This window comes from Chinchilla lanigera, unplaced genomic scaffold (assembly GCF_000276665.1).
Source record: "Chinchilla lanigera isolate Chin_1 unplaced genomic scaffold, ChiLan1.0 scaffold00060, whole genome shotgun sequence".
NCBI classification, from domain to species: Eukaryota; Metazoa; Chordata; class Mammalia; order Rodentia; family Chinchillidae; genus Chinchilla; species Chinchilla lanigera.
In genome coordinates, this window is record NW_004955461.1 from 5,084,608 (window position 1) to 5,111,886 (window position 27,279).

A 27,279-nucleotide genomic window follows, 5' to 3' on the forward strand; every position below is an offset into this window, starting at 1 on the left:
AGTTTAAAGAATCCATCTAATTTCTCACCACTGACTGAATGAAATTGGCTTTACAGAGGAGGGGGTAAAAAGCAGCACTATGGGAGCTATGGCAAGAGGATCACAAGTTCTAGCACAGCCTTGGCAATTTAGCCAGACCCTGTCTAAATTAAAAAAAAAAAAAAAAAAAAAAAAGGATGGGATGTATCTCAGTGTGAAGGCCCTAGGTTCAAACCCCAGGGCAGCTAAAAACAAACCTGTGCCCTTCCTGGCCAGAAAAGCCCCCTTAGTATCTGCCCTTAGCTGATCTAGGCAATTTGTCTGTTAGGCCAGCTCTGGCCCTCCTGCGATGAGCTCCTGCCACATTGTATGGTTAAGGGTCTATTACAGACCAAGACTAGAGGGCTGGAATCTTAGCACTGGGCCTAGCCCGAAGTCCATGATGGCAGTTCCCAGAGAAATGTAGCATCTCTGTCAACAAACACTACCAGGAGCCTACCATGTGCTATGTAGAGTCCGTGATGACAATGCCCCTGCTCTCATGGAGCTTACCAGAACCACAGCAATGGCAACTACAGTATAAATTTTAAACTCTAACGAATGTTCAGAAAATGCCTCTCTAACAAGGTAGCAGGAAAAAAGGAGACTGAGCCATACAGATACCGCCTTGGCTATGGGATCTGAAGGCGAAAGATAGGCACTCTACCCCAGGAAGCTGTAGGAGTTATATGTTAGTGAATGAAAACATGCTTTCTGCACAGGAAAGCCATTGTGAAAGCATGAGAGGTTTATCACCCTCCACTGACCCTGCCCCACCTACACTGTGCCTCCTGCGAGGTGCTCATCTGTGTCATCCAAGGGACCCTGCTCCAGGAAGGAAAGTGATTCAGCAAACTAAAGGAAGAACTTTGTAAGGAAACGCGCACAACTACTCTTCCCTGGCAAAGGGAAGTGCTGAGAAATCCATTTAGAGAGGCACTTTCTAAAAAATTAATAAATAAACAGCCATCCACCTTCTCTTTGTTAGTAACTTCATAGCTTGGTCATGGAATTGGAAGGCCTGAGGAAGGAGCCAGATGGAGATAGCAAGCTGCTGAAGATAGGGACCTGGACGGAGGTCACTTGCTTGAGTGCACTGGTTGCAAAACATGGGCTTTTGAAGCATAAGCCACCAAGGAGGAAATTCTTCCTTTTTCAACTGCCTCTGGAGAGTCGTTGACTTGGAGCAAATATGGCACCTACTGGCTTGGACTAAACTCTGTGAGCCTCAGAACACACTCCCCCACAAAGCATCCAGAACATAACACCAAGCACTGAGACTCATTTCAAAAAGGTTTTCCTTCCTGTAGGCTAGAAATAAATCCAGACTTTGATTTTTGCATTTATTCTATTTTTCCCTATCTATTCCAAGTTGTCACATATCACCTCCAGTAAGCTGGTAGCTCTCATCTTCTATGTGACATACAGAAAATAATAAATATGAACTGTAATTAAAAGCATAACTGCCTTAACTCTGGGAAGCCTTGGGTTCCAGGGTTCCCGAGATTTCTCTCCTAATATCTGCTGGTCACCTTGGGCCTGAGTGCCACCCCTGTACCAGGAGTGAGTGTGTCAAAATGACTATACAGAGCCCTCTGGGTTGGAGCAGACTGCTGTATAAATTCAGCAATGCAGATGCAAGGAATAAAGATTACTACAACAAGCTAAGCCAGCAGTGATGGTAAACAGCTGGGGATTTCTTTCTTGACTGAATTCGCCAGAAAGTACAAACTGCTACCATCAATTGCTGTTTCAGTTTCATTTGAAGATTATGTTATGTATCTCCTCCTCCCCTGCCTCATCCGGCCAAGAATGAAATATGTGAACAATGAGATATTGTGCTGTGGTTAGTATATACCTCCTCAGCCCGGGCTGCAATTAGAATTTCAAAGGTTCACACCTCAACCCACCATTTCTGGGGTTCATGGACCATAATCCTCTTTAAATTTGAAACCATGCCCCAGTGCAAACCATCTGTACCTCTCAATTTCTCACATACCCTGAAAACCATTTCTGGGTATCTGAAAGCAAAAAGAGTCTGATGTGAACAAACTTAAATGTGAATTTCTTTGCATGGACCTCCCCCAGAAATATATATAATACTTTCTAGGGCAGGAAACACACACACACACACACTTGTGCACACAGCTCCCAGCTTTATATAAAGCAAGTATAGTCTTTGTTATCATCATTACAATCCCCCTCAAAGACTGTTCGGCACTCTTATCACTCTCATCCTGTTCACTACTGCTCACAGGGGCGAGACGGTGGTCCTGGCGGGATGCTCTTTGTCTCCTTGAATAGAGCTGGCAAGAACAGTGGTGGGTTATTCAGTGGTGACCGCAGTCCTGACTCCACTGTCACCAGGGAGTTGGCTCTGGCTCACATTTCCAGTTGCAGCCCTCACTCTCCCATCTGCCTTATAAACAAGTGGCACAATGGCAAGATGACTGACAACCAACCAGAGGTGGGAGTGGGGGTGGGGAGCCAGGGGTGTTCCCTGAGCCCAAGAAACCAGAGAAGCCACAATGCAAGCCAGCAACAGCATTCATCAGCGCCTCTCTGTGCCTTTATGGGACAAGGTAGTGGGGAAGAAGACGAAGAGAAAATGCTTGTTATGCGAACCTGGATTTGAATCTACTCTGTCACTCATTAGCCCTATTTTCCCATTTGCAAAATGAGGGTCATAGGCAATAATGAAGCCCGGTTTCAAGTTATGTGAAATGAAATGAGAAGATGTGGATTAAGATGGTGATGCACAGTGAATAGTCACCAATGTGAATTTCCTTTGACCTCTTTTTTATGTGAAATATGACTACAGTACATCTCTTTTTATTCCACAACTCACACATCTATAAATTAGTCACCTGGAGGAAGGAAGAAAAAGGGGAATTATTTCCCAGAGTTGGGATTTGGGATGTGGGAATAAACAGTCTTACGAGACCTTACTTATTCTCTTTATGAGAATACTTACTCTCTTTTGTGAGAACAGACCCATTAGTGATAGCTTTGGATTCTGGAAGTAAATAAACAGTATCTAGAGTCAAGCAGGATAAATGCCAATCAGAATAGGAAGACAGTTGAGATGGTGAAGTCCCTCTCTTCACAAAACATAGCTCTTGGAAAGAAGGATACTGTATGGCTTGTGTGTAGATGTCCCCCAAAGCTCCATGCAATCATAGAGGAGGCTTTTTCAAAGGTAGCAGAATTTAGAGTGTGTGATTGATTCATGGTGCAATGCTAGGATTAAGGGTGCTAGGGTTAAGGGTAGGTGATTACTAAATCAGCCCAGTGATTGGTTTGGCACCACCCTAATCCCAGTAGACTGGATACAATATAAGAGACAAAAAGAGGCTTTTCTTGTCTCTTGCTTGCTTTGCTATCTTCTGCTGCCACGAACTGCTTCTCCTCTGTGATGCCCCCTCTGCTATCCACCCTTACTTGTAGCCTGCTGACTATGGACTGAAACCTCCACAAACTGTGAACTAAATAAACCTTTTCCCTTTAACTTTGGGTGTCAGGTATTTTTGTCTCAGCAACAAAAAAGAAGTAACTAAGACAGATACCGTGAGCTAAGCAACTTCCGTGGAATAGAACAAAGCATTGATTTTGTAAGAGCATGAGTTAGAAAGATGGGCTCACATCACTGCTACTTAGCAATTATTAGCCCTTGTTAAAGTAATGTACTCTTCTAAGTCTCAGTCACATCTATAAAAGGTGGACAGTGATAGTACCTTCCTATATCTTAGTGTTCTGAAGATTCAGTGAGCTAAGGGATATAAAGTACTTAGAGGGGTCTTTGACATCCTAATTAGGTATTGTTATGATCAATTTATATCGGAAGATATAAATTATGATACTTCTGCAAAAACATTCACCCTGACCTGCTATGCACCAGGAATTTTGCCCACATTCCCTTCTTTAAACCTCATGACAACTTTATAAAGTAAGTGTAATTATCCCAAATTTATCAGAGAAAAAAGTAAGGCTCCTGGAATATGGGGTTGTACTTTCTGAGCTACTCTCCTAAGCCAGGCACTATAGTGGTTGGTATACATGCAGTGTCTGAAATCGGAAATCGTTCACACAATAGTCCAGAGATCTAAGTGTAGTGGTAGGATCTGAAACAATGAAATCTCCCTGCAGGTTACTATCCTTGAGCTTGGCCGACTCTAAATCCAGTGCTTTTTCCTGGATGATCTATCTTTTTTTGTAACTGGTATAGTGCTGCTTTGTCAGATATACAGTATTTCCCCACCTTGGCAACTAGAAAACGTTTCCTTATTTCTCTATGTCACCTAATAACTTATGAATTCATTTTCTCCCATCTTAAAGAAGTGGCAAAGGAAAGGAAGGCTGTCTAAGGGCAGGAGTGGGGTGGGTATATTTGACTCTGTGTGTTGTACTAAGAAGACTCATGGTGCTATATTCTCCATGAGCTGAAAACTGTTTTCTTCATGTTCTTTGTACAAATGCTTCCCAAGTGCACTCACGCAATTTCATGTAATATATAAAAAAGCCCATTCTACTCCCAAATGTACTTAATTTAATTTAATTTATACTACACATAAAACTGCTAGAATGTTCTCAGTAAGTAAAGAGGAGAACATGGTTTGTTTGCAGATAAAGTACTCTCTGTTCTACCTGCCTTCCCCTGATTGTTTTTTCTGACAGAGGTAGGAGAAAAAAAGCACACAGAATGCTGAGTCCAAGACACACAGTGTGAACATCAAGTAAATGAACTCAGGAAGAATATATTTCTGTCCTGCCCTATAAAAGAATAATAATACTGTCAGCTAACAATTACTCTGCTGATTATGTGCCTGCATTATTCTGAATCACTGCGGTCAGGACCTCTCTTAATGTCCTTAGGAACCATATATGGCAGTATTATATTATTCCCATTTCACATAGGGGAAAGCTGAAGTTTAGAGGTCACCTTGGCCAGTCATGGAGCAGGACCAGGCAGTCTGATGTCATAGCCTAGGGGAAGAGCCACCATGCTGCCCCAGGGTAATTTTCCTGTTGCAGTTTATGCACTATCATTTGCCTCTTGGGGAATGCTTTACCAACCCAATTCAAACACAAGCCTGACTGATCTGGGGAGCACTCCCCTTGCCCCTCTCTTAGGGGATAAATCTGCTCATGGATGTGCCCAGTGTAGCCTTTCTTCTGCTGCTCTAAACAAGTGGAGGATATTGGGGCACACTTTGAGGGACTTCAGATTCAGATATACGTGGCAAACCAAGAAATTCCCTGGCAACAAGCAGCTCTGTTAATGTCAGAGCTGGAGTGAAAACTCAGATCTTCCTACTGAGTTTTCCCGCACTGTTGAGTTCCAAGGTTGTCAATCCCCGAGGGCACTCAGGGACTAAATCTATCCATCTCCGTTTCACCTACATTCCCCAGGAATTAAAGGACAGAAGCTGCGTGAAGCCTCAGGCTTGACATTTTACAAGCACCATTTCCTGAAATCTTCCCAGGTACCTGATGAGGGGGCATGGTTTCTGCTCAGAGAGCTCAGAGACACGCACCGGCTGCTCAGAGCTGGCAGTTAATAAGTGCAGAAACGCTATGCAAGGTGGGTCCGAATCCAAACCCTGCAGGTTTTTTCTTTCCTAAGGAAGGCACTGCCTAGTATAGGCCTCCTGGGGGCTCCCCATAAATGTGTTTCAAATTGAGCTGGCTCCCTTTTATGAGCTACATCATTTCTAATATAAGTAAAACAATCTCCAAGTGAAGAAACATTGTGGTGTTTTATAGGATTCCTAAAAACTTGCAATCTATAGGAATGAGGGATTTTAAATCTTACTTTATGTCTGAAAATAGAAACATTCCCCCTGAAAAAAGAGAAAAGCTTATAGAACATCCAGGTTTCTCTTTTCCTTTGATGAATTTGTTTTGTCTTAATGGAGCTGATCACACTTAATCATGTTCACGTCTGTGCTATCTCAAGACTGGCAATGCCTCTTACAGCCCTTTTCCAGGGCACCATTTTCCAAGGTACAATTTTCCAAATATTTATATTTCTCCTATTACTCTGTGAGCTTCTTGAAATGAGGGTGGTTTACTATTCACTCTTGTAACTCTACAGCCTCAGGTGCTTATAAACTACTTATTGGATACACGGAAGAAAGAATGAACAAATGAACAAGAAATGTGTAGGGCGGGAGGGGTGTGAAAGGAACTGGGACAGAGCTAGAGAGAAGAACCCTGGTTCACAGAGTAATTTCATTACCTTAAATCATGACGAACAGTAAGATCCCAGGGGATGTTAAGGATAATGTGCTTCTTAATCCTTTCATTTTTTCAGATGAGGCCATTGATTCCCTAGCATGTGACCTACCCAGCATTCCCTGGCAAGTGTATGTATCCAGGGCCAGATATCTTGGTTCCCAAGGGTTTCCTACTTCTCTACCTTTCCCTCTTAGATTTCTAGGGTGGATAATGACCCTGTCATTAGAAACTCCCATCCATAACAGATTATACTCATCTTTGCATGGCAGTATCAAGGAATATCTATAGAACTTGTCTACAGTTTAACAACTGTAACAGCATAAAGCTTGGCACACCATCACTTAACTGACAATTCTAATTTTGGCAAGAGGACTGCGCCCACAGAACTCACACCCTGTTCTCATTCCTTTTTCTCCATCTTCTTTGCCCCCTCCCCTTCTTTCTGCTCTGCAAAACCAATTAATTGTAAGTTGTCCCATGTGCTCCCCTGCCCTTTGTTAAGATCTACTGTATAAAAGACCAGACATTTTATGACCTTTGCACTGGGAGTCAACCATGATATTTTTGTAAACAAACTCCCCCATATCCCAACCCAGCGCAGCCACCCAGCAGCCCTCCTGCAGAGCACAGGATAGATTTCTCCTCTTGCAAAGTCCTCTTGTCACTGACTTTGTTCTTTCTCCCTTGGACATGTTCAGAGATGAGATCATTGCCTCCTGCATTCCTGAGGACATTCTCTAATGGATTAGGTTGGATCCCAGCTGGCTTGGTCCTGTTCCATGGTTATCACACAATCTATAACCTTTCCAATGGATGAGAGGATGAAGTCTAGATTGAAATGACCCAGATTCACCTCCAACTCTGCCATGTAACAAGGCTTGTCCTCATAGGTAAGTCATACAATTTCACTTTGATTACCTTTATAAAACCTCTCTCATGAGGTATTGTAAGTTTAAATGAAATAACTCATGCAAGATGCTTAGGCACAGTAGCTGATACAAAGAGACAAATAAATGTTATGTTAGCTACTAATGCCATTATTTAACTTTGGTCGCCAAAAAAGTTTTCAAAAGACACTGCCTTTGTCTGTCATCAAGGAGCTCACCTGTACATGGAGACATCAATTTTCAGCACTGGTGACATGTTGAAAGTATTCAAACAGAAAACAACATGTGTACTTTAAAGATATGACCTATGAATCTGAAGTCCAAGGAAAGCTAATTTGATAGATTGTGCTTTCTCTCTGACTTTCCCAAAGCCCAGTTAGACCTATTTTTATGAGCACTTTTCAAAGCTGCTGATCATCTGTTCAAGAAGAAAACAATTGATAAATGGTAGCTATTTGTGACTTTAGCCTTGATACGTACGCCATATGGGCCAGGAAAGTTGGCTCCTTTTCCTCAGCCAAGACATTTCACTTCATCTTCCTTGTGGCAGAAACCAGCAGCCTGAGGCACATGCTCTCTGAGGTCCCCAGGGCAATAACATCCTATAATCTGATGAGTTCTTTTTATTCTTACATCAGTATGACAACCAGCCCCACATACCAAAATGCTCCTGGTTCTGCTTCAGAGGTGCTGAGAAGCTGTCCAGAAGTTATCAGTTGTGGGTTGAAAGCCCCTCTTGGGGGATACCTGATACTATGAGAATCTGTCACACCATCCCATTGCTGTTTTTCAAAACAATTTCAGTCAGGTGTGACGCCACACACCTACGGTCCCACCTACTTAGCAGGCTGATGCAGGAGGATTGCTTCTGCATATATATGATTTCACCTGCAGTGTCTTTGAACCCACATACTGGTAGCTTAATTCTGTCAAATCTAGGGCATTTCTCCAATTGAAAAAGGAAAATTGCCCACTCACTGCAGCATTCTCTTCTTAGCATATGCTATTGGTTAGCATCTTTCTCAAATGTGAACATTCCAAATCACACTAGGGGTTCTAATTAAAAAAAAACAATAACAATAACAACAAAACCCTCCACAATTGCTAGCAAACCTCCTGACAGATGCATTTAGCTTCTGCTCCCTGCTTTTTTATTTTCTGTTTTTCGTTTCTAAAAACATTAGCCTTTTTGCTCTGTCCTTAGAGGTTTAGAGCAGCTATACACACTAATTTATAAAACTGTTATGTTTTGATGGCTAGCAGAGAATTTACTGTTGATAGGATCTGGGGGTTATTTTCAATGTCCTTTGAGTTTTTTTCTTTTGTGTGTAAGTTATCTTACTTTCCCCCTAATATTTGTGTTTAAAATTAACTTTCATTTATCTGGAATTAATTTTAGCATCTTGAAATTATCAGCAGTTCCAATGCTTAGGACTTGACTACATTTTGTCTGTCCTATATCCCATTACTTAGGAACCAAAATTCCCTGAATACATGAGACTTATGTATCTCCACTTTCCGAACCAAAAGAGCAGACTCTATCAGAGTATTTCAGACTCCTGAAATGGCACTGACTAGTACTCAGTGGGCATTTAACTCAAACAAGGCCAGTCAGCATCCTTTGAGGAGGTTACTATGGATGCCAAGGTAAAAGGGCTGTACCTTTTCTGGAGTCTTCGCCATATGAGAGCACTTACTTAAGAATAATCATAACCAAAACCAAAAGAGGGCAAGAGATGGGTGGGGTTGATGAACCAGTGGATCAACAAAATCTCTCTTGCCTGGCGCTAGCCAAACCTTGGAATTCCCAGTTAGGTGAGCAACTGTATTTCTTTTTCTAGCACAAGCTAGTCTGAAGTGGATTTCTACCACTTTTTTTTTTTTTGAGGTAGAGTCTCAGTATGCAGCTTAGGCTATAACTCACTATGTAGCACAGGCTGACCTCAAACTCACATTGATTCTTCTACCTCAGCATACCAAGTACTGGGATTACTGGGCTAGTAGAGTTTATCACTTAAACTGAAAATACCCTTGCCCACCTTTCCCTGGGTCCCAGTACCATCTTTACAGTTAGTAGTGCGTTGTCTCAGACAAGCTCTTCATGGCCTTAGAGCCTTAACCTCCTCTTCTATAAAATGGGGTCAATAATATCCACTTCAAAGGATTGTTATGAAGAATAAATTAGATAATATATATATCAGAACAGGAGAAAATATTTGTAAATCATGTATCTGGTAATAGTACAGTATCTATATAAATTCTTAAAATCCAAGAATAAAAAGACAACTACTTTTAAAAAAGGGTGAAAAAGTTGAACAGATGTTGCTCCAAAGATAAACAAATGGACAATACTCATATGGAAAGATGCTCCTCCACATCACTAATCAGGAGGGAAATGCAAAGCAAAACCATAATAAGACACCATCTTCCACACAACACAATGGCCCTAATACGTGTTACTGAGAAAGTAGAGAAACTGGAACTGTCATATATTGGTGGTGGGGATGATGATGGTGTAAGAGCTTTAGAAAATAACTCAATTCCTCAAAAAGTTAAATATAACCTCACTGAATGACCCAGCAGTTCTACTGAATGTGGACTGAATAAAGGTTTATATCTCTTCACAATTCACATTTGAAACCCAAACCCTCAGTGTAATGGTAGGTATGGAAGTGTTGTCTTTGGGAGGTAACTAAGTCATAAAGTGAACCTCTCATAAACAGAAGTAGTGCTTTATAAAAGACAGCCCTCTAGGGCTTTTTCAGCCATGTAAGGATACCATGAGAAATTAGCACTCTGGAACCAGGAAGAAGGATTGCCAGAATCCAACTAGGCTGGCTCCCTGATCTTGGACTTCCAGTCTCTAGAATTGTAGAAAATTTCTGTTGTTCAAAAGCCACTCAAGTAAGTAGTTTGTTACCAACTGATTAAGACATACTCCTGGGTATATACACAAGAAATGAAAACACATCCATACAAAAGTCACACGTGGATGTTCATAGCTGGATGATTCATAGTAGTCAAAAAGCAAAAACAAGTCAAATGTCTGTGAGTGAATGAATGGATAAACAAAATGTGGTATGTCTATACAATGGAATATTAGTCATAAAAGGGGACAAAGTACTGAGTGATGTTAGAAGGTAGATGAAATGTAAAAATATGTTGAATGAATGAAGCAAGATATAAAAGGCCACATATTGTGTGAACTCACTGATATTCAATGTCCAAGGCAGGCAATTCCATAGAGAAGGAAAGCTGACTGGTGGTTACCACAGGCGTGGGGGAGGAGCTAGTGGGCAATGACTACAGTGGTTACAAGGTTTCTTTTGAGGAGAAAGTGATAACATGTTCTGGAAATAGTTCATGAGGACAGTTGTGAGCACACTGAACACTATTATATACCTTAAAAGGCAAATTTAATGTTATGTAAATTATATGCAAATTTATAAAATGCCCACTATGTTATTTTAGGTAGAAGACACAACTTAGCCATTAATAATAACCATAAGTTGGGCATGGTGGCACACACCAATTTTCCCAGCTACTTGGGAGGCTGAGGCAGCAGTATCACAAGTTTGAGACAAGCCTGGGCAACTCAGCAAGACCCTATTTCAAAATAAAGAATAAAAATGGCTGCAGATGCAACTTGGTGAAAAAGCATTTTCCTAGCATTCATGAGGCTTTGAATTCAATCCCCAGTACTGAGAAAAGAAATAATGAAATAAAGACAATGAGTTAGTATCTACTGTTTACAAGGCAATACATGATCTTGTTCAACCCTCACAACTTTATGAAGTTCCTCTTCCTTTCCTCATGTTTAATGTATAGGAAATTGAAGTTTACAGAAGTTAAGTGCTGGGCCTAACATCTTGCAATTAGTATATTATGCTAAGATTCAAACACGTGTATCTAACTTCACAGCCCTTCCACTGTACAACATTCTTTGTGCTGACAATACTCCCCTGGATGTGGCAGGGACTACTGATCACACGCCCTCTATCTTGTCTCCCTTTCTTTGGTAATAAAGCTCCAATTTGACTCAGAGAAGCAATAGCTTGTAGCCTCCTGGAAAGCTGGTATGGCTATGTGGCTAAATCTAGGCAGAAAGCAGAAGAAGTCTGTAAGACCTTTGTAATAGTGCCTTATAAAGGAGCCTAGCTGGCTGGCGGAGAACACCTTTGCTCCCATCCTGTTGTCTATCATATGGATGTGACGGCTGAGGCACCCATAGCCATTTTGGATCATGAGGCGATGTACTAAGAAGAGTAGAACCAGAGAGACAAAAAATGTAAATTCCTGATAACCATGGAAGTACCATTTGGCTTTGAACTCTCTCCAGACTCGTCTGGTCTGAGAAGAAGGAAAAACAAAACCCTAATTGCTGTTATTTGAACATTGTTTATATGCAGTTGAAATCTAATTCTAATTTATACATGGGGCCTCTGAAAATGCTGAGCCAGCAAAGAGTCTATGAAACAGCTAACCTCAGAAGTGGTCAAATTAAAATTATTCTACCAGAGTCATTTTCTCTACTTGGCCTCCACACTTTAGATTCTATACTTACAGGCTTAGGGATTTTATTGAATTATCCTAAAGACCCTCACCAAGGGCTATTTTATAGAGATACAGAATCATTGAAAAGACTGGTCTCAATTCACCAAGTACAGACATTACATTTCATATGCACTTAAATTTCATCTCAGCAATTGCTTCTGAAAACCAGCCACAGAGGAGCCACGGGCTCCCACAGAGTAGATTTCTGGAGAAGCAAATTTATTTACACAACCTTTGCACAATTTGGTTAAGAGAAAGGAGCAGAACAGATTCTATATGCAAAGCAACATGATTAAGCACAAAGATTTCTTTGCTTTAATAGCAATGTTCTGCCCAATCTTTCCAATGCAATCATTGAAAATTTCGGAATTATTTTCCCTGCCAGAAAGACAAATTGCAACAGCCTTTACATGTGAAATAGAATTCCAGCTTTCTTACTTGTTGATCTGTTCACCTAAAATTTATGGGATATTTATCAGTCAGTGTATTTATTATCCAACAGCAAGTTGATATAGCATTGTTGGGTTGAGAATGGCTTTTCTTTGGTATCCTTCTTTCTTGAGGGTTCTTTGGAATTCAAACCACAATGATGTAAGTGAAGATGAAACATTTGTATGAAGGAAAGATCCTTCCACAGTATTTTTGCTGTAGCTTGAGATGTCTAAATTTGTATACATTGTAGATGGCAGAGCTGGTAACCCAAGTATTCTTTATGAGGGCAAAAATTCTGGGTTTTTAAAAATATTATGGGCAGTTATCTGAGAATTTATCCAGGCCTCACATGGAACTTTTACCCTAATTCCTTTTCTAAGAGTGCTTGTGTATATAATTACACACACACACACATACACACGTCTCACTTTTCTAAAACACAGGAACCAACATAGATCCTTAAGCAGCAAATTCATTTCTACAAAGTCTGTGCACTAAGATTTATGCTCTTAGTCACAGGTCCACGCCCTCAGCTCTCCCTTGGCTCTCGATTTCTCTCTCTCTGCACACAGTTCTTTTTTTTTTTTTCTGCACACAGTTCTATTAAGTGTAGTGAGCTGATTTTTAGACCTTCAGCAACTAAGACAAAGCAGTGATGCTGGAAATAGTGAAAAGAGCTACAAGAAGGCAAAATAAAGTACCAACCACAAAGTGGAAATTTGTACCCTGTGTAAAAATGTTCTAAATACATATGCCTGCTCATGAGGGCAAAGCATTCTACTCATCTGATCCCCAGACTCAATAATAAGTGATAATTCAAAAATGCTGAAACTGTGTAACCAAGAAAGGATTTGAGACATGATGGTATACTCTACGCACAATGCTACATACAGTTTTTTGTTTTGTTTTTTCATACCAGGAATCGAACTCAAGACCTCGCGCTTGCCAGGCAGCCAATGTGCCTCTGAGCTATATCTTCAGCTACATATGGATCTTTAGAACAGTTTCCATTTAAACCAGCAAGAATAATACAAAATTTAAAGACTTTGGTGCTTAGAGGCTTTGCAGAAAGTGCAACTTCCTCAGTAAAGCAACAATGGCCAAGCTAACACAGAATTTAGAAGTCAAAAGACTTGAGATTGAATTTGGGCACTATTATTCACAAGAGGGCATGACATTGGGCAAAAGCCTCAGCTCAGTTAAAACATAATTCCTCATCTCTAAACTCGGCCTAATGACGACTTCAGGGGTTGTGATGACTATTCAATCAGATTTCTTATGTGAGAGTACAACATCTGTGACTCATAAATGTTTGTTTAATCCAAAGAATTATGTGTGTGAATCTTATTCCTTCCATGAAATTATTTCATAATTATTATTTGCTCTGATATTGATTAAAATCAAAGGGAAATATAAGTTGGCAATTTTGAAAACTCCTGGTTACACACCCACGAGAATGAGTGTGCATGTTCACCAAAAGACACGTATGATAATGTTCTCAGAAGTATTGTATGTGTAACATAATATACGTAAAGGTTCATGAAAAAAACGTGCAATTTCAAAGTAACAATTCTTTAAGATTCTGTGGTAGATAAAATACACTTCCACCCCTCGTCTTGATATTCCAGACTATCTGTGGTTCTGAATTTTATGTGTTTATGCCCTGTTCTCTGAAAAATAAGAGTACATACACACACATACTCACATTCACACACATGCTCATACTCACAAATGACCTTCATTTGCTTTGATTCTAAAATGGGGCCAAATGCGATAGCCAGAAAATGGTCTCATGCCCAGAGACCCTAAAGGACCTCTCTCTGTCCTTTGCCAAGGCTGATTCCAAACATGCATAACAGAGGTGGACCATATCAACTGATCTAGGGAAGTGCTAGAGATTAAAATAAGAAGAGAATTAATATATATTATTTCTTATAACATACGAGGCCAGGGACCTGGTGCTTTCAGATATTTATCTCATTACATCCTCAACACAACCCTATAAAAACACAATAATGTTATGGGGGTTAGGAAACCTGCCCACTACTACACAGTTACTAAGCACTTATGTCTGCATTTGCATCCAATTCTGACACCAAGTTCAATTCTCCTTTGACCACACCATAGTTGAAGGCCACCAGACAGAAGAGACACTGACTCACCATGGGTCTGGAAGGGACTTGATCGGGGGAGAAGTTTTGTGCTCCAGGGTTTAAACCCCCAATCCTCAATTAACAATCCTAAAACTGACAAGTTTGGGGTCAAGTTCCCATTTCAGAATGCAAAAGAAAGGCATTTAGCTAGGGCCAAGCTTCTGGTCTACCATGGCCATATTACTATGTTCTTTTGCATACTTGCTTTTCAACAAATGTATATATCTATTGAATTTAATAAACTGAAGGTCTTTCCCCACTCAGCAAAGTGCCTCCATCATCACTTTGTTCACAATGGAGTGGCAGAAAAGGTGCTGAAGTCAGGCTGAACCTATCCCTTACCATGTGTCTGGATCCTAGCCCCTTAGCCCTGGAAAGATGGCAGGAGCTGGATGCATCCTGGCTTCTATTCATACAAAGAGGACAATAGAGCTCCAAATATCTATCCCTTAAGGATAAGGGATAAGACATAACTGTTCATCTACGTGCCCATCTACCAGGCATCCAGGGCAAGCTCAGCATGAGGTGCAAAATCTTTTACCACGTGAGGCCCCTTAAGCAACCTGCGCCTTGGCAGAATCAGCTTTGGGATCTGAGCCACGCTGAATTAATGATGGGCTATTTTACCTCCCCTACTTGCTTGTGCCCCTGTTCCCTAACTGATCTGTATTGCTGGTCTCAGCAACAGGCTACTGAGATAGCAGCCTTCCCTGGTGGGAACTTGGGGACCAACAGGCCAAAGTCAGGCCAGTGTCAGAGATACTTTATGGTTACTGACTTGTGTATCATTTCAGGGCTCTACAGACCCTATGATCCTTGGGCCATATGCACCCTTGCTGGATAATACTCCAGTGGCCAGAACTGTAGGACCGGACCATAGAGAGAGGGGCCTGGGAACTGAGAACTGCCTGGGAAGAGAGACCCCCCAAGGTATCTGGCTATGGCTTGGGATGGGTGGGCAGATGAACAGAGGAGGAAGAAGAAAAGTAATGCAAGCAAAGAAAAAAGAAACAAGGTATTTCCCTTCTGGCTGCACTGGAAAGGATTTGAAAGCTGTTTCTGTGTGCACAAGTAGAGTCCTATCGGTAAATCATGGAGGGGAAAGGAAGGGCACTCCTATTACTCCCACCTCTATTACTCAGTGTTGCCTCTGTTATGGCTCCTTTAATTTATATGCAATCCTGAGAGTGATATTAAGTGGTCTCCAGTTTGTGGATAAAACAAAGGCATGAAAGGTTAAATACTTTGCCTGTGTCCTAACAAGCAATTTTGTGTGGCTTCACAGCCAGGGCAGTTTTCTCTATCAGTTGTCTACAGCTTTAAATTTGCTGTGTACCCAAGAAGCAAACAAGGGGGAAGATGCATTTCTACTTGATCTGACAGAGAGATGATTTGCCCTGAACCCCGCCTAATCAGAGACACAAACACAAGTCCATACACAAACTGAAAAAAAGGGAGGGGGGTTATCTTCAGTGTGGAATTACAATTGTTCTTTCTGGTCTTTCATTGCAACAAATGTGAAATGTAGGCACCCAGATTCGCATAGTAATTCAGTCTGTCTGTCTGTCTGTCTGTCTGTCTCTCTCTCTCTGGCTGGGGGTTCTATAGATGATTTCAATTTGGGAGCACAGAGAGGCCCATGTCCATGAGGCACACAGACATGGCAAGCCATGGGCTGGGAGGCTGGGAGTGGTACCCTTAGTGCCAGCGTACCCATCAGGCCCACACAGCCTGGCTCAAACTAACTCTGCAATGGGGCTGCTCTTCCTGCCCTTATCTGAGGAATTCAAGCAAAGGCTGTGGGACCTGAAATCGATGAGCTCAATAACCGTGTGTAGCTACCATGTGATCAGCCCGGCATCTACTTTATAAACAAAAAAGTCTTGTTTTCTGCATTGGTGTTAAAGTTGAAATGGGGAAAGAGGTGTGAATTTTTCTGAGAGCTACAGAAAAGAGTCATCTTCTCCCTCACCAACCTCAGAAATGGCACAGACAGACAGAAAGACACACACACACACACACACACACACTTCACACTCAGAATCCTTCAGCCCATGCCTGAGCCATGAGCAGACCCCATGGGAGCCTTTCTACTAAACCTGAGTCCCTCACTATTCATTCACTCAGCACACTCTCTCCAAACACCAATCTTCTGTATCTGGTCAAGGTCCAATGCATGTGAACAGTGGGAGCAAGGCCCAGCCCCAGCTCTCCAGTAGTCTGCAGTCCATTGGAGAGCACAAAGTGCCTATCAGGCCCACTCTGTACCCTCCCCTGTTCTGCTCTAACATCAAGGCCTGGACCTATGCCAGACACATTTCAGGGCTCCTTGGTCCTCTGGCTTCTACTTGGGTTCAGGCGATGAGACTAGAACATTCTGGAAGGTGCATGTGTCCCTCTTCTTCAAGCCCCAGCTCCTTGGTGCTGTTGAAGGCCTCGCCATACAAGCTCCTCTTCCCAGGGACATCCCCCCCTCACTCCTTCAGACCTTCTTAGGGGCCTGGCGTGCACCCTGTTCCTTATGCCTGTACTAGTGTCTGCTAAATAAGCTTGCAGTGGAGGTTAAATGGGACAATACAAGTAAGTACTAGCATTGGGTCAGGCACTTTGTCAATGCTGATAAGACACTAGACACTACACATTAACTGTGTACTCCTTCTGCAAAGATGCCCAATATGTACCTGCCAAATGACCTAAGTGCTGGGAAAATTTGGTGCCAGGTACATAGAAGGAGAGGGCAATGGTAAATGGAATCAGGAAGAACTGCACAGAAGAGGCAATGTCAGGCTGCCTCCTGAAGAAATTAGCTGGCAAGAGGGCTGGCGAAGGGTTTTCTAGGAAGAGCGCATCCCAGGTACAGGTGCAGAGGCTGGAACACATGTCAGATCTGGGCAGTGCAGCACAGTGAGGGCAGAGGAGCATGTAAGGAAGGATGAGGCTGAGGCCAGAGGGACAGGCAGGGGCAGCTACAGAAGGCCTTGAACATCATGCTAGAGTTGCATCTTTGTTCTAAAAGATAGAGCTTCTTGGCCAGTTGGCTGCCAGTGGATGTGAACAGGTTTGATACTGAGAAGGTTCAGTCTGGTATTGGCTCTGACCAAGGCACAACAGGAGCAGAGAGGGGGTGCTTTGTATATGTTTGTTGAATGAATGCAAACACAGCAAAACCTGAAAGCTCCCCACCTCCCTCTTCCTCCCCACAAAAATGCCCACATGTTACATGCCACAGTCCAGCCAGCTCACCAGTCACAGGGCTTTCCACACATTTTCTCATCGAATCTCATTAATAATCATCAATATTATTGTGTTACAGTAAAAATATATTTGGTCTCTATTCCTGATTCCTAGCACAGAGCTTCTAAAACCCTTCAATCTTCTGAGTGATAAGTGTCTTTGTGTGTGTGTGTGAGGGGGGTGGTTGTGGCATGGATCAAACCTGTGGCTGTGCCATGCTAGGCAAGGGCTCACTTAACTTCCCTCCCAAATTCCAAAGAGTGTCTGCTGTATGCTGATGAGGTGCCTCCTGGAGCTGGGGGACTAATAGCTTAAGGATGAGCTCCAAAAGCCCTGGGAGGAAAATGAGGGGCTCCACATAGGTGTCAATCACCAGTGGCCAATGATTCAATCTTGTGTCTATAATGAAACTTCATAAAACCCCCTAAAGCACAGGGATCAGGGATGGGCAGCTTCCAGGTTGGCTCTAGCACTTGGGAGGCGGCACATCTGGAGACAATGAAGACTACTTCCTCCCCTTTCTCTGCACCTTGCCTTGTGCATCTCTTCCATCTGGATGAGCCTAAGCCAGATCCTTTATAAGAAACCAATAATGTTTTTCTGAGTTCTGTGACTTCTTCTAGCAAATAACTAAACTTGAGAAGAGGGTTGTAGGAACTCCTGAGTGTGTAGCTAGTTGGTCAGAAATACAAGGAGCCCCTGGAACTTGTGACTGGCATCTCTGCACTAAACCAGAGAGTCAGTGTCAGAATTGAATTGACTTTCTGGGCATCTAGCTGATTTTAGAAAATTGATGAACTGCTTGCTGTGAAAAAACGCCATGTATTTGGAGTAAGAAGCAGTGTCAGAGAAAAGACATGGCACCCATAAACAGTCTGCTTCACTAGATATGAGGTACACTTCCTCCCTGCTCCTGCTGTGAGACACTCCTGGACTGCTCAGGCATGCTGACTGGAGAGGACAGTGACCTGCTGGGTAGCCTTGCCCCACTGAGTCACCTGGTGACTCAGTTGTCCCTTTGGGTGTGGCAGGTGGAAGGCACTTGGGACCAGAAAGACACCACACCTGTGCCTGGCACACCCAGTGTCCCTGCTTCTTGTCCTCAGGTTCAGAGCTCCTGAGACTAAAGAAGACTAGCCAGGAAGCCAACCTGTCCTCAGCAAGTCCACCGTGATGTGCTGGAGAGTTGGCCCTTTCTCCTTCTCTGTTGAATACCTATTTATTGGGCATCCCAGGTGTTGGGCTAGGTTACTCAGAAGCAGAACTGGAGACAAGGATCTGAGTACAAGTAGTTTATTTGGGAAATGATCCCTGGTAGCAACTGGAGAACTAGGATAGGAATAGAAAGGAAGCTAATCCTGGCTATATTAGAAAGCAGGCCACACTGAAGGCACCTGGGGCCCAGTCCCACTGGGGACACTGTGGGAAATGCTAGAGAACGCATCTCAGAGTTGTGTGCCGAAGGACAGAAAGCTGGAGCATTTATTCTCCAACTCTGGTCACTGGCGGAGGGTTGCTTCTGGAGAGTTAACTCCCGGCACTTTGACCTGACCCACATACAGCCTGAGAACACCAGAGAAAGCCTTGGAAGAGGCATCCAAGTGTGCTCAAGGGATCCAGGTGAGCACCATGGCTGCACCCAAGGACTCTACTGACCAGATGTAGTCCTTGCTCTCAAAGGGGAGCATGGACAAGTCCACAGGTGACTCTAACCCAGGCAGATAAACCATAGCTACAGGTGCCCAAGGGTAGTGCTGTCCAACAGCTACAGAATTCAAGCCATGCATAGAGTTTCAGAAGAGAAGTAAAAAGAAAACAATGGAAGTAATTTTAATAATTTGGGTCATTTAACCCAACAGACCCAAAATACTGTTTCTACATGTCATCAATAGAAAAATTATTAACTATACTATCTACATTCTTATTCTCCTACAATGTCTTTGAAAATTGGAATATTTTCAACCCAGCTATTCCCCTTCTGGGTATTCTTCCAGAAGAACTAAAAACATCACATCACAGCGATATATGTGCACCCATGTTTTTAACAGCACAATTTGTAATTGCCAAATCATGGAAACAACCCAAATGCCCATCAACTGAGGAATGGATAAAAAGGCTGTAGTATTTTTATACAATGGAGTATTACTCAACTACAAAGAAAGAAAACTCGAGGCTTTTATAGGTAAAAGGACACTACTAGAGACCATACTCATAAGTGAAATAAATAAGACTCACATGTGTAAACATCATATTGTCTCCCTAGCATAAGAACCTGAAAGAGTAAGTGAAATCTAAAAGGTACAGTAGATAGTGTGAAAGGGAAAGAAACTGCTCAAAAGGAAAGTACGACTGGGATTGGGAAAGGAGAAAATAAAGAAGGAAGGGAAAAATGGGTGTGTGTGCATATATATATATATATATATATATATATATATATATATATACATACACACATATATATGTGCAAGATGGCAGGGATAATTGTTCTTGAAAGGAACAGTTGATATTTAATTGTTTGATCATTCTTAAATGTCTATATTTGTTTATCTGAGTAACTAATATGAAGATAACAGTATGTAATACAACAACCACTGTTAATTTCTTATCGCCTTGTCTGAAATTCTGTATTGTTTATATTGTTTATATGTTGGTTCATTTATGTCTGTGTGTTTATTAATATGCTTTGGTTCTTTTAGCTTTAAAAATAAAATTTTAAATTTTTTAAAAGAAAATTGGAATGTTTTATACCTACAGAACATCTCCTTTTAGATAAGCCACATTTCAAGTACTTAGTGGCCATTGGTGGCTGGTGGCTACCATATTAGATACGGTAGTGTGTGAACATCACTGAGGAATGGCTACTGCAGGCCAGCTAAGGGATGGCAACCATGGCTTCCCACAGAGCTCAGAATAATACCTAAGTCCCAAATATGGCCTTCCATGACCCAGTGGCTGATGGTCTCCTGACCTTATATGTTGTCACTGCTGGAATGTGTCCACCATGGGGCCTTTGCTGGTGCTGCTGCCCTCTCCTGAAACACCCTGCACCCAGACTTTACATGTGTGTCTCTGTTACCACAGTTCTCACTCCACAGGGTCCCTCCACCCTCCTCCCATCCACTCTGTCACCTCTGCTCTCTCTTCACTCTGGTTTATTTTAAGTTACACATCATCAAAAGTTACCCTGTTCTTTAATGCTATTTATTTATTTTATTGTCTCCCCCATCATCCACCAAATCCCCAGCTTCTAGGGCAATGCTTAGGAAAATAGCAGATGCTTAATAAATATTTGCTGAATGAATGAATAATTAATGACTAAATAACTGCTCTGGTAGAGGAGAAACAGAGCAGAGAAGACGGATCGCACTAATTCTGACACAGGCTCTATGATACATTCATGTTTGTATTCCCAGCATACAGTGCTGCTGTGCAGCAGATGCTTGCTCAAAAACAGAAAAGCAATTAATGCTAAGGAATGGGCTGGAGGGGAGTGGTAAGGGCTCCTTTAGCCAGAGAAAGCTTCTTAGAAGTACTGGAGCTCAGGAGATGAACAGGAGCGTGCCGGGTAGTGAGGCATCCCTGCAGAGGCAGCAGCATGTACAAAGGCCCCACTTGTGGCCAATGCACACTAAACACTCTCCTCTCTCCCAGTACTTCCTCACAAAACAAAACCTTGCAAGGCTCTTTATTCAGTCTTCCACCTAGAAACAACACCTTTCCTTCAGTCTGGCCCCCACTGCATTCTTGCCCAGCCTGCCAGGCAGATTGCTCACTCCTCAGACTTCTCCCCTCAAGGGTCTCCCAAGCCCCGGCCCCTGGGACAAGCACATGCCAGCAGCCAGTGAGCCTCAGACACCTATTAACATCCCAGACCTTGTCTGGGCAAGAGAAACTCTCCACAGTGTACTGGAAATCAGGAGGCTACAAGCCCTAAATCACTCAGGGCCAACAAGGGACCAGTCTGCCCGAGCACGGTGACAACAGAAAGGAAGGGAGAGCTCAGAGGACCTGTGATGTGGCAGGCACAGGGCTAAACATTTTTGTAAACTGGTTGGTTTCATTCTCACTGCAGCCGTGTGTGAGATCTATTATCATCCCCAGATGAAGAATTAGTAGCTTGTTCAAGGTCACACAGCAGGGGAGGTGTTAAGTGGGGGAAGCCTTTGATACGTATGTAGTACATACAGTGGCACAACAGAAGAAAGGACCCAGGCCTGACAACCCCCGTGGCATTCCTGGGTCCAGAAGGGCCTGCTGCCAGTACTTTCCCCTGAAAGATACAGATGCCTGACTGGTACAGAATAGTGCCACTCCACTTCTCCCAGACAGGACAAAGGCCTTGCCCAGCTCTCACCACCAGCTGAGGTGCTATGAGGACCCAGGTCACCTGCTTCTTGCTAGAGCTAGCACCTGCCCTTCCTATAGTGACCTGAGCTCTTCCTTGAATTCCCAAGTGGGGAAAGCCACAGTCCTCTGAGGTTAAACATGCTATTGATGTAGTAAATCAACATCCCATACTTTGCTTATAACCAAGTAAGATTACAACAGCTCAACGGTGATAAAAGGCTCAAGCCAGGCAGGACACTGAGATGAGATGGAATGACCTCAAGTTACCAGCAGGAAAGGGCTTCTCTGATTAAAATAAACACACAATTCATTCCCCCTTGCTAAGACAGACCTGCTCAAAGGAAGCAGCAATTACAACTGTTCAGATACAACATCAGAAGTATTGACATTACTATGTAATTTATAATCTGTTCTGCAGACAAGCACTCATTCTGTGCTATAATTGCCATTTTCCTCGTCTACCTATTCAGGGATCCTCAGTGCTAGGCAGAGAGGAGGAAGCAGGATAATGGGAGTCTGAAGGTGTGAGCTTCAGAGAGGGCAGCAGGTCCTACTACCTGGGGAAACTTGGGCAGGTCACCCTCTCACACTTCTCATCCTACAGGGATTCCCACTACCTGGTAGTTCATTCATTCAACAAATGTTTACAGAGTGCCCGCTATGTGCTAACACTATCCTAGAAGCTAGGGTGGTGGTAACAGACCATTTCCAGCCTTGAGAATTTCAAGGTAGTGAGAAAGGTAAAGACTCAATGAGTAAAAGCAGGATGGTGGCACACACATCCCATGAGGCATTTCATGAGGCTCAGTGGTGGTGCAGAGAGCAAGGAAGCTAGCCATTGACATGTTCTTGCCAACCCAGCATCCAGGAAGATCCCAGCCCACAGAAAGCTAACCTGGCTGAAATGTAGACAAGCAGAGGTGCACGGTGGAGTTGCACTGAAGCAGGGGCACCTCAGACTGTAGGCATGGGGTTTAGAGTTCTTGGAGGATGAGGAGCCACAGGAAAGCTCTTTGCTAATAATACCTACCCTGGGGCCCTTGCTGCCTCCTAACCAGCTTCCATCTGCCTTGGATCCATGGCTCTTTCCATCACACTCCTGCTTGCCAGGCTGGGGCTGTCATGGACAGGATGCCAGACATGAGTAGGCAGAGACATGGACCCGTGTTTCAGAGGAGGCTGGTGGCTCAAAGGTAGGGCTAAATTCTGTCTCTGATCCAATGAGATGAGCTGAACAGTGGAGCTACAAGAAGGGATAGGAAACTTTTGTGGCCTCTTACCACACAATCAAGGCCTGGATCAGTTCCAGAGATGGCCATGGATGTTGCTGATGGAGGTACAGCTGAGGGCCATTCAAAAGAACCAAAGTGGAACAAACTCTTTACTGAAGGAGTTGCTTTAAGCTTGGACATTTGTGTTTTTGTCTCCCTAGTACTTAATACACCTTCCTCTGGTATGTGTTTTTTGAGTTTGCATCAGGGTGACTATTGCTTCCTTTGGTTCTTATGGGGTTCACCTTCAGCCTGTCCCCAAACTCTCCAGATGGCCAGGTGACATGGCCAACGCTATCAGAATATTCCATCACCTGATCCACAGATTGGTAGAGGGTTGGGCCTCTGACACAAGTTGGATCAATGAAACTGATACAGAAAGTTTTCAACAAGTTGCAGGAAGCAACGCTCTCTGTCTACTCGGGTTAAACTGGTAGTTGTAGGAAAAGACTGATGCTTCTGAAAGTCATGATGGTGGGAACCTGAGACTAAAGCAAGACAGGAGAAAGCATAATTCAGAGATTAGGGGGATGAGAGGATCAGTGGTGATAAAGGGAGAAAAAGAGACCAAACCTTTGAGTCCAATCATTCCTGGGGTCAGGCTTTGGCCCTGGACCTCTCTTGTATTGAGTAAGTAATTCCCTTTATTGCTTAAGCTTACCTGAGTTGGGTTTCCATCACCCAAAACTAAAACTGTGCTAACACATACAGGTCACATATTCTCTTGAAACCTAACCCACACCTCTGAGCCTCTGCCTGGACACTGACCTGGACACTGTCCTGCAGAGAATGGAGTGGAACATGCAGGAATTCAGACAGTGGCCTCAGAGGGAGCACCAAGATGGCAGAGTGGTATGCAGCAGAGAAAGAGCTTCTCCGAGAATTGCTGTCTAGATGCCAGAATATAGCAATGTGAGGAAGACAAGAAGGAGGGAAGTGGAAGTAGAAATTCTCAAGGCTGGAAATGGTCTGTTACCACCACCCTAGCTTTCTTTCTGGTTGTGGTTCTGTTCTGTTCATCTTTTCATCTCTTCCTTTCTTCTTTCCTTTCAGTCTCTGCACCAGATTCCCAAAGTTAACATGCTCCCACTTTGTCTTCTACACTTACTTCTAATCTCTTCCTCTTCTTCCACTCCTCTATTTACTCCCTAACCCATTTTAAATTTTAACCCCAGAGTACAAAATTTAAATATTAAGGACTTTTATACTGCATACAATTTTCTGGTTTGTTTTATATTTTGTTATATAACCACAAATCTAGTTTATATGGTTAAAGGTGGCAAATTAGTGATTACCTCCATTTGTCATTTTATACGCTGTATTTAATGCTATTGTCATTGTTGATGGTTTTGCTATAGCCAAAAGTGACATAATTGTTCTAAACAGCTGTCCTTCTTGGTATCCCAAGACTGAGATTGACTAAGGGGCACAGAAAATACTATAGCACAGTGCCAAAGAACTAGGGGCTGGGCCAAACAGGCAGCAAATTCACATCCTCAACAAACTGAAGAGGCAGGATCCTGCAATAGACTCAAAATCCAAAAACCAGCTATATCTAGAAGATCCTCAAAGAAGTAGTCATTTCCTAAGGGTTTGAAATACGAGCAATAAAGCAACCCACTATAGGAAATTTATAAGCATCATTCCAGGAATTAAATGAAAAAAAGGAAAGAAAATGATAAGACACTTAAACAAAATGCAACCCAGACAGCTAGTTTGCCAAAGGCAAACCCAGGGGGCAGTGAGATGGGACAGTCTGAAAGCCACCTACCTGGCCTCTCTGAAGTAATAACAACAAAGCAATTAAATGAGGCTCTAGAAAAAAATCAAATCAGAAATAATCTCTCAGATAACTGCAGAAATGGTGTCTACAATGAAAATCATGCTTAGTGACAGCTATAGACAAAAAAAATAGAGGAGTTTAAGAAAATTATGGAAGCCATGAATGCTCAGCATAGGAAAGAAATGGAATCCATAAGGCCAATTCAAGCAGATATCCAGGAAAATAAAACTTCCATTAAAGTATCCACAAAAGATTAAACCAGTGTGAGGACAGGATCTCAGATACAGAAGAGAGGCTTGCAGTTAGTGTGAAGAACAACTCAGACTACTTCAAAGTTCAGGGGCATCTAAGGACTCCTGAGGACATGATCCTGCTTATATAGTACAGGCACACAGTGGGATACAGTTATGTAGCCATGACTTAGCACAGGTGAACACCCATGCACTGGTTAAAGCACTATGTAAGAATGTAAACATGAGATAACAACTTGTACAAGAACTATACAGTAAAGACACAAGTGGCTCTTGGGCTCTTGCTCTGGCTCTCTGCTCCATGCTGCCTGCTGTTGTTGCTGATGTTTTGCACATGTGTGTACTTTAACCTTGGGACCTCACCTGTAAAAATCTCTCTTGGTACCCCTGAGCAGGCTGACGGCCATCACAAAAAGAAAGATTTCTTAAAAATAGCAAGGGACTATAAAAAATCAATAGAGCAGCTGCTAGATGAGGCAAAAGAAGATAAGTAAGGCATATAGAACTCCAATTAGCCACCGTCAAAAATTTATAGCCAGGCATAGCATAGTCAAGATTCCAGAAATTCAACACAAGAATAGAATATTAAGAGCTGTCAGGGAAAAGAAACAAACCACCTATAATGGAAAGCCCATCAGAATCACAGCTGATTTCTCAGCACAAACCCTCAAGTCAAGGAGAGCTTGGAGTGAAGTATTTCAAGCTCAAAAGGAAAACAACCTTTGACCTAGATTGATATACCCCACAAAACTATTTTTCAAAACTGATGGAGAAATAAGGTACTTCCATAATAAAGAATATCTGAGGAAATTTATGACCACCAAACCAGCACTCTAAAATGTTTTGAAGGACATTCTAGAAAGAGATAACAAGTACTACAACTCCATCAACCCCAATAGAAGGAATCCACCAGGCAAGGCAAACAATTAAACATGGGGAAGGAAAAAAAGAGGGGGAGTCAACAACAGAAAAATAACATGACAAGGATAAATCAATACATATCAGTTAACCATCAATGTTAATGGTCTCAATTCACCAATCAAAAGACACAGATGGGCAGAATGGATTAAGAAGGAAGATCCAACAATATGCTGCATACAAGAAACACATTTAATTCAAAAAGAAATTCATAGATGAAAGTCAAAGGAAGGAAAACAATACTCCATGCAACATAAGCCCCCAAAAAGCAGGAGTAGCTACTCTATTTGCAGATAAAGTGAATTTCAAGCCAACATTGATTAAGAGAGATAAAGCAGGTCACTATATCCTTATAAAGGGAACAATGAAGAAGAAGAGATAACAATCATAAATATATATGCAACAAATACCAGTGCACCCAACTATACAAAACAAATATTAATGGGCATGAAAAATCAAGTAAGAACTAATACAATTGTATGGGGGAATCTCAATACCCCTCTGTTACAAAACACAGATCAACTAGACAAAAAATCAACAATAAAATATTAGAAGTAAGTCAAACTTTTGAAAAAATAGATTTCTAGATGTCTATAGAGTGTTCCACCCCACAACATCAGAATACACTTTCTTCTCAGCTGCACACAGATGTTCTCCAAAACAGACCACATACTAGCTCATAGAACATGCTTAAGTAAATGCAAAGAAACTGAAATTATCCCATGCCTATTATCAGACTATAATGCAAGAAACTGGAAATCAATAGCAAAAGAAACCACAAGAACTTCATAAACACATGGAAATTAAATAGCACCCTCCTGAACAACCAATGGATCACAAATGAAATTAAAGAAATTGGAGAGTTTCTACAGTTAAATGATAATGACAATACAACATATCAGAGTTTATGGGACACAATGAAAGCAGTCCTAAGGGGAAAATTTATAGCAGTGAATATCCATATCAGGAAAACAGGGCAAGTGCAAATAAACAAATTAATGGTGAACCTTAAACTTCTAGAAAAAGAAGAGCAGGCTCAGTCAAAAGCTCCCACAAGGGAGGAAATTACAAAGATCGGAGCAGAAATTAACACATTGGAGACTAAGAAAATAATACAAAGAGTCAATGAATTGATGAGTTGGTTCTTTGAAAGATTAAATAAGATCAACAAACTCTTACCCAACCTTATCAAAA